Raw genomic sequence first — 12141 nt, 5'->3', positions numbered from 1 at the left:
CCAGGGCTTCTACAATCACATCATGGTAGCCTCTGGGTTTCTTTGTGCTGAATCAGGCTGCTCAGGAGAAGCTTAGCCATCCTCTCAGCCTCTGGCAATTGACAATAGTTTATTCTGTTTTAATCAACCTCTGTAACTGAATAAATTTGTGCTATAGATTTTAATAAGACCAAGTAAATGAGGAAAATGATTATGGGGTGGGTGAGAGGGAAAGTGAGTCAGCTCAGAAGATGGAGGTGGATGGAGGGGAAAGAAGAACTTGATGAACACAAAAAGTGTGACTTCTTAAGAGTAAAGGAAGTGTCAGGTAGGCATTGGAAATCAAGTATACTACTGAGCTGACATCTCCAGAGGGTTCGGATCCAGCCAAAGAATTGAACAGTAAGAAAAAGGAAATAAAATGAGAAAACTTGAAATGAGTAACAGTTTTACAGTCAATGATTGTTTGCAAAGGAACTTGTCTTCAATCTGATGGTTCAACATATAGAAATCCTGCCAGTTGGGTGTTTTCTGACCCCATTACTTCAGACTGATAGACTGGAGAATAGCAAAGGACACTGGGGATAGCTCTAGGCTAGAGACAGACAGTATAGGATATGGGGTTCTGTAGGGTGGGAAACTCATCTATGTAGACAGATCCAAAGGCTGGTTCTGGCAGCAAGTTGGAGGAGGCTGGGAGATCTTTCGAAGTGCGCCTCTTTGTGGTGGCCTCTGGTCCTAATGAGGACTTCTTTCAGCCAGACAACCAAGCAGAACTGAGACAAAGCTCTATTGCTTAACAGTGAACATCTTTTAAAATTTAGTCATAAGGAAGTGAAGATATTTTTATTTGATTTTCAGTAACTTTGTTCTTTGCCGCTTGTTCCTTAATACACCCTTATATAAAGTAATATGGTATAAGACTGGAAGAGAAAATGATGTAAGCTTTAAATTCTGGTCATCTGGTCATCCAAAAAAGGGAAGCTATTATTCTGTTTCTTAAAAAAAAAATGTAGGCTATTTTTAGTTTTTTTTTTTTTTTTGGATATGGAATCCTGAAGCTTCAAACTACTCTTTAGCCATTGATTCTGCCTCTCTACCACAGAGAAATTATTTAATAAATGGTGTCACATCCATGAATGAACAATTGAATGACTTCTATTAGACATATTTTTACTTTTCGTAGGTCAGGCTATGGTCATTCCAGGATTAACTGATCTTTATTTCATTGTTAGCTCTTACCCATCTTTTATAACCACTCAAGAAACATTTACCCAAAGTTTAGCCTCAACTTCCCACTGCGCATTCATTTTCCTTCTGACTATCAAAGCATAGTTGGAAATGGCCCCTCTGCTCCAAAATTTATCTTTTTTTCCCCCAAGATTTATTTATTATTTATTTTGAGAGTGAGAGCACAAGCAGGGGGAAGGGCAAAGGGAGAGAATCTCAAGCAGACTCCCCACAGAGCATGCCCCGATGAGATGTAGTGCTCAATTACACAACCCTGAGATCATGACCTGAGCCGAAATCAAGAGTCAGACACTTCACTAACTGAGACACACATATGACCCCTCCCCAAGGCTATCATTTTATACACTTGCCTTCAACTTTTCTCTTTGGTAAATACATGTCTTATCCCTGACCTTCATGAAGATCCTTCATGCCATTCACATGAGATTTATTGAGACAGTTGCCCTTAGGAGGAAGATGCTGGATACATCCAATGGGTTTAGAGTTTGCTCACATAGGCTGTTCTTTGATTTCTTAGATCTTTCTTCAGACTTCGATTCCTGAGGTTCCCAGGCTTGCTGCAGTGAGAGTGCTTCATCCTTGTTAGTGTCCTAAGATGGGGCGGGAATCCTCAATCCTGAAACAAAGGAAAGGATCACTTCAGAACATACTAAGGATCTGCATTTTTATTTATTTATTTAGTTAGTTAGTTAGTGAATGAGTTAGTTAGTTATAACCTCTGCTGGTTGAATTTTATTATTCATGAATCTGCTTATGAGCAGTTCCAAGCCCTGTTAAGTTTTGGAAGTGTTTTGTTCCTAGCAGGCCTTAATTATGAAAGTTTTATCTAGATTCTAACTCTTCAGTGAATTTCCACATGCATCCAGCAATAGAATCAGGACCTGAACCTTGTGTTAGAGAGAAGTATGCATGCCACATGGCAGGTCCTTCATGTACTAACTGCTGAGAGAATGAATGAGATAATGAATACATGGTGTTTCCTTTCTCCAGATACTCTCTCCCTGGCCAAATATCTCCATCACTTGCTAGTTATAGTCTGCTGTTCCATTTGTTACATTTCCACTTAAAATGTATGTCCTGGGGCAACTTGGTTTTGGCTTGTTTACACTAAGTATCCCATGACTAGACACTGGACTGTTTTTAGACAGAATGTTTTATGGTGTATCATACTGGAGATAATTGAAGGTATTGCATAACAAGAAAAAAAGAAACAATACAAAAATGGGGAAAAACTTATATCAGAGGTTGATTATTCAAAACCAATATATTACATCATTATTTTATAGAATTCTAGATGGAGTGAAATGGTTGATATTTTACTAAAAATAACATTTAGGATTTTCTTTTAAAATTATTTGTTTGTTTCAATTCAGTGATGACACCATCCTAACATCTATTGGGAAAATACTCAATATAAGGAATTTAAGACTTGTGGGTTCTAGAAAACAAAACATAACTATAAAATGCTCCTTTTACTACTTATAAGAAACAAAGATGTAGACAGAGATTTTTATCACATTAGTTCTCTGTCAAGCTTTACAAATATACTATGTCTAAATTGTCTATGGAATCAAATTACTTGGGTAGTTACAAAGTTTTGAATATCAGAAATAGAACTTGAAGTAAATATCAAGATTAATAAGAGTTTTCTAATGATAAACAGGTTTTCATGTGTCTGTTAGCCATCTGTATGTCTTCTTTAGAGAAGTATTTGTTTATATCTTCTGCCCATTTCTTGACTGGGTGTTTTGTTTTTTTGAGTGTTGAGTTTGGTAAGTTCTTTATAGATCTTGCATACTAGCCCTTTACCTATAATGTAATTTGCAAATATCTTTTCTCATTCTGTGGATTGCCTCTTAGTTTTGTTGATTGTTTCCTTTGCTGTTCAGAAACTTTTTATCTTGATGAAGTCCCAAAAGTTCATTTTTACTTTTGTTTCCCTTGCCTTTAAAGACTCATATGTGGAACAAAAGGAGCAGTGCAGAGGAACACAAGGGAAGGGTGGGGAAAATGAATGGGAAGGAATCAGAGTGGAAGACAAACCATGAGAGACTCTGGACTCTGAGAAACAAACTGAGGGTTACAGAAAAAAGGGGGCTAAAGGGATGTTATAACCAGGTAATGAGTATTTAGGAGGGCACATATGATGAACACTGAGCAATATACACAACTAATGAATTGTGGAACACTACATCAAAACTAATGATGTACTATATGTTAGCTAATTAAACACAATGATAAAAAAAGATTAAGAATTTCCATTTACATAGTACATTTTATATAACATTTTGATTTGTACTATTATTGTGTAACAACATATTATAATTATACTTAAAAATGCAATGAGTCTTTGGCTTCTATTTTAATTTGCCTACTTATCACTAAGTGTATGGCATTACTCACCTAACAGTAGCTCTTACTCAGATCCAAATTACATGAGCTGCTTACCTCTTTTATCTATTCTGCATGTTTGCTCACAGTTTTCAGTTCTGATTCACCCAATTTAGGTTTCTATATTTAACAAAACATAAGAGGAATATTTCTCTTGCTTTTTTTTTTAACTTTAAGAGTTTATTTTAATAAAATAAATATATTCTATTATATCCTTACTATAAAAATTCAAATATTTCAGACATATTTAAGTAAAAAAGTAGAATCCCCTTCCTAACGACTGGTTGGAATCTTTACTTGTACCCCATACGTAAAATCTGACACCTAGAGATAATAGATGGGCATGTACGGCATTTTTACATCTTCCTATGCATATGCCACATCCTAAATGTGAGATAATATTAAACATAATATTCTGCAACTTACTTTTTTCACAAAAATATGTCTTGGAGAGCTTTTATGTGGCCTCATTAAATAAGCATGAAAATAGGTACATACTGTCCATTTTAATGGCTGCAAAGTATCCATAGTATGATTGTATTGCAAATTATTTTACCATTCCTTTATGATAAACATTTTCCTTGTAAATGATTTTTCACTATTAGAAAAAAAAGTTTCAATGAACATTTTTGAGTCTTTATTTATACCCTTTCCACTTTGGAAATCATTTCTATTGCATAGAACCCCAGCTTAAAATTGTTAAATTATCCATTTTTCTGTTTTGCTAGATGTGGCCAAATTGCTGAAGGGACTTAAGGTATTACATAGACCACAAAGGGATCAGTTCAGAACTGGATGCTCGGACTCTGTGGGGGAAATGATCCTCTCTACCTGAGAAGGAATGTGCAGTACTCACTAGGATTAAAACAGGGCCACACAGGAAGACGTCAGTTATAACCGCTTTCTTCTCAGAACTTGCTGGAACCCTTAGGCAAGTGCAAACAGCTTGGGTGGATCCCAGGTATCATTTCTGCCATTACTGGCATGACTTCTGAGGTCTGGGGGATACTCTTGGCTAACTACAGATAGATCCTAGCATTTCTGCACTTTATTTTCAAAGTGTAGATTCTTCTTCATTAAGGATAAGAAGGAGGAAGAGAAGAGGAAGAGGTGAGGGAAGGAGGAAGAGAGGAAATAGTTCTATCGCCTTTGCAAATCTGCCTTATGGATTTTCAGAGAAAATATCATGAGCTAATATGCATACTACACTTAGAATGCTCACAATTGTAGCTGCTGCTTCTGGCAACCGTCTTATTTTCTGGATGTAAAATGTAATTTATCTCTAAGTAACATTTTATTATGTAATGAGATGATCAAATCCTGGATGTGTCATTACTAACTATACAGTCTACATCATTTAGCCTCTCTGGGCTTCAAGTTCCTATTTTATTTAAAAAAAAAAAAAGCCGGGGGGAGGGGGTTGGGGAGAAGGGGGTGGGATTATGGACATTGGGGAGGGTATGTGATTTGGTGAGTGCTGTGAAGTGTGTAAACCTGGTGATTCACAGACCTGGGGATAAAAATATATGTATATAAAAAATATATGTTTATAAAAAATTAAAAAAAAAAATATAAAAAAAAAAAAAAAAAAAAAAAAAGAAGAAGAAGAAGAAAGAAAGAAAGGAAAAAGAATATCTTTGGAGAGTTGGGAAGTACTGGCTGAGTTAGCAGTAATTTGTGCGCTGAGCAGATGTGCCATGAATTTGGTTCTCAAAAAATTGTTAGTCATCATGTTTATTATTTCCCCTATTTTTAAAGAAGCTTAAATAAAAGGTAAGAGACAAAGTTGATTTATAGAAGTTAAACAGATTTCTAAGAAAAAATACATCCATGTCATAAAATAAATAGAATTAAATAGCAGAAAGAACAATCAAAGGTATTATTCAGCTGTCAAACTCTAGGTGAAATGAAGAAAGAAAAAGGAAGGCCCCTCTTCCCAAAACAGAGCTGCTCTCTGAAAATTCACTCGTGAAACTCGCCATGTAATGGATGGGTCTGGCCACAATAGAAATAAACCAAGAGAGTGCTTGTAAATGTGTAACTGAAGAGTTTGTGGGCTCCCAGAACTCCTGTCAAGGTGACCCACATGTAATCTCAGGGAATGCAGGGCTGGAAAATGATTGCAAATTAGTAAACTGAAACCTAGTCAACTGAATTGTATCTTGCCTGTGTGAACGGAATGGGGATGGTCAGTCCAAGACCTGCAAAGGCAGCTCAAGGACTCAGGGGCAGAGCTGTTATTCAAGCACTACCTGGAGAAGATATAGACTGACTGTGGGAAGGAGCAGCAACCCTATGCAAGAGAGCCACTCTCTGTAGGAGTGAGACCAGGAGACCAGAGGAGCACCATGGTGACAGCAAAGGCATGCTGTTCAAATCCGGATCCTTCCACTTGTAAATGATGCACTCTGGGAAGGTTAGTCACTTCTATAAAATTCCATTTCCTCTCCTGCATAAGACAGGTGCTGATAACAATATTGTCACAGGGATGTTCTGGGATTAAATGAGATCATGTGTAAAAAACTATTTTTATGCTCACATGGCCACGGAAAGGCAAGAAGCAGCTCCCACGCTCACATTCAGTGATAGGAGACATTCAGCTGAGCCGCAGAGCCAGAAGTTGGATCTAAGAATAGCAACCCTAAACTCAAGGAATACCTCTAACCCCTGCATGATTTTTTTCTTTCTCTCTCTCTTTCTCTTTATTTATTTATTTATTTATTTATTTATTTAGAAAGAATTGTCTGTAAAAGACAACTGTGGTTTTAATAAGCATTTTACTTTCCAGTCTACTGTGTTAAACATGAGATTTGGACGACACCTGGAACAGACAGAGACCTCTTATCATAACAAGGCTTTAAGCAATAGAGTATGAATCATGGTCACATTTAAACAATAGAGTATGAAACTGAGAGTCTAATGTGGAGAAGCAGACTAGGAAGACATTAGTGAGATTGGCGGGAGAAAGCCAGTGTAGGTAGCCATCTCCAAGGACCAGGCAGACAGAGGGAGAGTGCAGACAGCTCTGATAAGAACTTTTGTGGCCCTATTGAATGCTACTTTCATTCATATCCAGAGCAGGTTAATCAAATCATGCCTCCAAAAATCTTCATCTGTGGTAGCGTTTTTTAAATTAACTTTATACTCATAAAATCTTGAGGGTCATGGTAATTTCTTAATAATAAAGTAACATTAGGTGGCCTTTGGCTGTATTCACATACCAAGGCCTGATTTTGTTTTCCTCACACCTATTTGAGAAGAGCACTATGGTTTCAAGTTTCTAGAATATTTACAGAAGGACTATAGTTTCCAAATATTTAAATATTTGCAAAATCGTCATTTTACCCTTCACATTTTTTATGCTGGGAACGGAAAACAAGAATCCAGACATGGTCTGGTCAGTATAGGGCAGAGAGGAATGGATATGACCTCCTGGTGTGCACTTGTCTATGTGACCGCAGTCGATGCTTGCATTTGCTTTTTTTGGCAATTAAGTGACAACCAACCTTTAAGTTAATCCTCTAGGTCCTTTTTATCAGGAAGTCTTAAGAAGGAAGACACAGAGGAAATAATTGCTTTAACCAAGGTTAGGGTAGAATTACTGGCAAGCATCAATACCGTACCTCAGACTTGCAGACTTGCTTCTGGACACCTTGCAGCCACAGAAAGTGGAGGACATCATGTCACCCACTCAAGGGAAGGCTCTGCAGAAGGTCCTGAGACTCACCCATTCAGATTCACATAGCGGCTTCAAAGGGTGCTAGAACCTTCAGTTTTGGCATAATTTGGTAGGTATTCCTATCTTATGCATAAGGTGTTTTTGTTTTGTTTTGTTTCATTTTATTTTATTTTTTATTTATTTATTTTTTTTACTTTCAAGTGACTAAAAGAAAGAAACATAGAATAAGGAAAAAAAAATTCTCTTAATAGGCTCAGTGACCCAAATGATTCTGCTAAAAGAACCTTACAGAGCCGCAGTTAACCAAATTTGATTGATTCATGAAAAAAAAAATGTTAGCATATGACTTTTCACTATATTTTACCCAAATGATTCACTAAAGAAATCAGCGGCCCCTGTTTTGTCCTGAAATCCTGAACCTGGTAAAATCCCAAGAGGCACATAAAGAAAGAGGAGACCACGTTGCTTCTGACGGGTTTTTCCATTAGCTCATGTGGATTTCCTGAGGACCACACATGTCTGTGACTTGTCCTTGGAGCCTCCATAAGCTGGAATCTCTAACTGGCATCTGTGACGGCCTCTGCTCATTCCTGCCAACAGTGAGGCTCTCTTTCTAACTTTTCCTTTAAAAATTATTTGTATTTCACATTTTTATTTCAAACTTAACAGGGAATATCATAACTATCCATTGAATACCTATTTTGTGTTAGTGTGTTAATAGTTTTATATGTATTATCTCCTTTGATTTATACAATATCAAGTTGATATTATTACCCCATTTTAGAGATAGAGAAACTGAAGCTGAGGTCATTCTAATGACCTCACTAACATTTTATAAACTAATATACTGAGTTACATGGATTCAACCCATAAAGTCTGGTCCAAAAGGCAATGCTTTTTCACTACAACATAACCCTTTCTGCACTTACAAACTATGTGAGTACCCTGTACTCTTAGGGGGAATTTTGTGTATTATTCCAAAGGAAGACAAAGTCTATAAAGTGTTTGCCCTTAAGAAGGCAAGTTCAAACAAACGAGAAAGGAAAACAAGTTAATGTGCACAAAAAAATGTACAGCTGTAGACTCCCTGCTTATTAGTAGGTACTACCCTAATTTGTATCACTGTGTATTATCTTGTACACTAAATTCCACCACCAACAACCACACCTCTCGGATATTCTACTCATTGAATCTTTGAAATGTTTGAAACATACCTGTCACAAACTGAATTAAATCCAATTTTATTCTCACTGTGACCTTAAGAGAATGACTAAATGCCTAGGTTGTGCATAAGCAGAATACAGTCCCTACATTCTATTGAGCAGTGCAGTTTTGGCTCCCATCATACTCTTTTTTGTTTCTTCAGAATTTTAAATCCATTGTCAAAATTTTAAATTTGAGTTTTACATTAATATACCAGGTTGATCCACTTGTTTGATGTTCCTTAAAAGCATAATTACTTGTTACTAACGGGTATCAGTTTCCTTTAGTCCAAACGAATTTTTTCTACCAGTTTTCTAACCTCTCTCTCTCTCTTTCTCTCCCTATCTCTCTCTCTCTGACAATGAAGGTATATGTCAGGTTTCATTTATTATCCAAAACAAAGCTAGCTTCACTTGTTTTTGTTATTCATCTGGCCCCTGTAGGAATTTGAGTTTGTATCTATTAAAAAAAAGTATTTTTAGTATTGTACCTTGCATTATCAAACTAAATATGAAATTTTTTTCTCTGTTCCTTAGAAGATATTTTTATTCTTAGAATGCTATTTATATATTCCAGCTCTTTGACACAGGACATCAAATTGATGCAGACAGGGTGCCAGAATGGAGAAGGTAGACAGCAGTTAGCATTGATGGACAGACTTCAGAATCAACCATTTTCACCTTGAAAATAAAAATGGAGGGGCGCCTGGGTGGCTCAGTGGGTTAAGACGCTGCCTTCGGCTCAGGTCATGATCTCAGGGTCCTGGGATCGAGTCCCACATCGGGCTGTCTGCTGAGCAGGGAGCCTGCTTCTCTCTCTCTCTCTCTCTCTGCCTGCCTCTCCATCTACTTGTGATTTCTCTCTGTCAAATAAAAAAAAAAAATTAAAAAAAAAATAGAGAGAAACAAAATCCTAGAGCAATATACTTTCTTAGAATTACATATAGGTTTGTCTTTATTCAACTTTGACTACTTAGAATTTGCTTTGAATTCTGTGCTTGAAAAGATATTGGCATCTGCTCAAAATACTTATAAAATATTAAGATGATTCTCTGGAATCATAAAAGAAATAATCTTAGAGAAATTTTTGGAAATTTCTCTTCAAGAAATCATCATGAACATGGGAGTTACTCACAAGGATTATCTAAATCACTATGCCATTGAAACATGAACTAATCACCAAAACCATTTCTTCCTTTTCCAAGGCACATGGCTAATGCACATTTCCCAGCCTCCCCTGTGGTCAGAGGTGACCATCTGATTAAGCCCTAGCCATTGGAATGTGAACATAAATGATATGAGGTGTGTGTCACTTCCAGTCTCATTGGTAATTGTTCATCCTCTTTCCCTTTCCATGTCAACCTTGAAAGCCACATGTCAAAGATGGTGGATCCCTAATATGGGAGGATACTCATCCCTGAATCACTATTTGAAGGTGGTCAGAAACACTGGTTTGGATTGTATGTGAACAATAAATAAACAATCAATCAATAAAAAAAGATATTGAAATATGAAGACTCAAATTTTACCTTTTGTCTTTGTAACATTCATAGGTGTTCTTTCAAACAGAAACAGCAGCCTTATTCCTAATCCTTTGAATTGCCTCTAAATACAGGTATTCAAATAATAAAAAATGGATAGTACATTTATTTACCTTTTTGGTTACTTGACCTGAATAGAATGTGTGCAGGTAATTATTTCATTTATTTAAAACCAAGATGAACTGATATTTTTTCTCCAAATTTCATGAGTTGGATGCCAAATATGAACATTTAATTTTCTACAGTGTTCTATGTAGTATGAGAACTCCCATATAGAATTATAGCTGGCTAAATAAAAAGATGGATTGACTTGCCTAAAGCTACAGAGGTTTCAGGAACAAAGATAAGAACTAAAATGAGTGTTGTCATTACCATTTTTGAGCATTTATCATAGATTAGGCACCGTGCTAAGTGATTATATGATCTCATTTAATTCTCAATAACTCTGTGGTATAGACTTTATCTCCATTTTAAAATTGAGGATGCTGGGGAAATCTCAGAAATAAAATTATATGCCCAAAGTTACATAGCTAGGAACTGGGACTTGGGATTCCGGAACAAATCTGTGTGCTTCTGAAGCTATGCCCTTAGCACATCACATCACACTACTCCTGCCATGCTTCCTCAGTTCAGAATATTCAGGGATATTATTTTCTCTCTAAACGAGAGCTGTAAATTATATATAAATGATAATGAAATGTAACATTGATTTTGAGTGTGTGTTCAGTGTTTTGCTGATTTCTTTGTGACTACAGAGAGAAAATTAATATGAATCTGCTCCTTTGTGTTCTTGATATCAAATTGCTACATCGTATACTTTGCCCTGAATACTGGTGTGTGGTGCTCTGTCCCCCAATTCCCATGCACTGGCAAAAGGTTCCATCCTGTCCTTAACTAAGGCTGTAGTGGGTGGGGACTCTAGCCCACTCTACAATTTTCAGACTACCTCATATGACTTAGTTCAGCTCGTCATTTAAAGTTGCTAGCACACTGGATGGATGGAGCATGGAAATGAAAATCTTCCATCATCTTTTATAGCAGGCTACCTGATGTTTGGATGAGTTAAATGGAGCAAGACAATAATGGAAAGTTCACCTGGCACACTTAAAAAAGGCTTTTGAGGAATTTTGGTTACTATTTCATGACTTGCTGTAATATGACACATTTTGTATTCCCACCACCCACTCCTCCCCCCGCCTTCTTTTGGAAACATCAGTGTTTTATTAGTCACGAGTTTCAGATTATCATGTGGGAATTAAATGTTAGCACATAATATACAGGCATCTTCAAAGCATATAAACATATATTTTTATTAAATGTAGACATGACTATTTATGGCAAGATTGTTAAATTTAGACACAAGGTAGATCATATGTGATCAAGTCCCTGCCTTTTGTGTCCTCTGAACTTAGATAGGTTGTCTGATATATATCTTAGACTCAGTTTCCTCATCTGTGAATGAAAATAAAGGTACCCACTTCACAAGTGTGTTGTGTGGGGAAAATGTACTTATCCCCTAATATATTTCTGGCTCAGAATAGTTATTTATTCAATGCAGGTTTCTTCTCCCAGATACTATGGTATGTTCTTACCATGAATCCAAAAACACAGCTTTAAAAAAGGGAAAAACAATACTGTCACCCTATTTATTTTTAAGTTTTTCCCCCCCAAAGGGTAACTAGTTATCTGTTTGCATAATTAACAAAGACAAAAGATGTTAACTCCCAAGGTCTTTAAAACATAGAGCAAAATCAAAAGCAGCAAACAGGTAACTCTGAAGACTTGTTTTTACCTGGAGTTAAAAGGTGATAAGAAACATCTCAAGCTGATTGAAACCTATACGCTGGTGGCTGGAGCAAGACCTGGGAGTGATTTCAAGTGGGATTTGTGGTGCCCATTTCAAGTTAGTTACTGAGATAGCCAATCTCTGTGGAAAGAGAGTTGATGTTTAATGTTAAATCAACAAGGCATTGGGCAGGTGGGGTGCTGTCAGCTACAACAAGAAACAGCAAGCTCTGTAAATTACCTGTGTTTCTGGAAAGACTTAGAGAAAATGTAACTTCCCTGGTTTTTGGAAGCTGGCCAAAGGTTTTGTATT

At 36.6% G+C, this 12141-nt stretch overlaps 1 protein-coding gene across 2 annotated transcripts in view; it reads left to right on the top strand.

Annotated features, from left to right (window-relative positions):
* Nucleotides 1-12141, top strand: part of CNTNAP5 (contactin associated protein family member 5) — an 842021-nt gene that overhangs the window by 689973 nt on the left and 139907 nt on the right. The window lies entirely within an intron of this gene.

Source organism: Mustela lutreola, chromosome 3 (genome assembly GCF_030435805.1).
Source record: "Mustela lutreola isolate mMusLut2 chromosome 3, mMusLut2.pri, whole genome shotgun sequence".
NCBI classification, from domain to species: domain Eukaryota; kingdom Metazoa; phylum Chordata; class Mammalia; order Carnivora; family Mustelidae; genus Mustela; species Mustela lutreola.
This window is presented reverse-complemented; position numbering and strand designations above follow the sequence as displayed.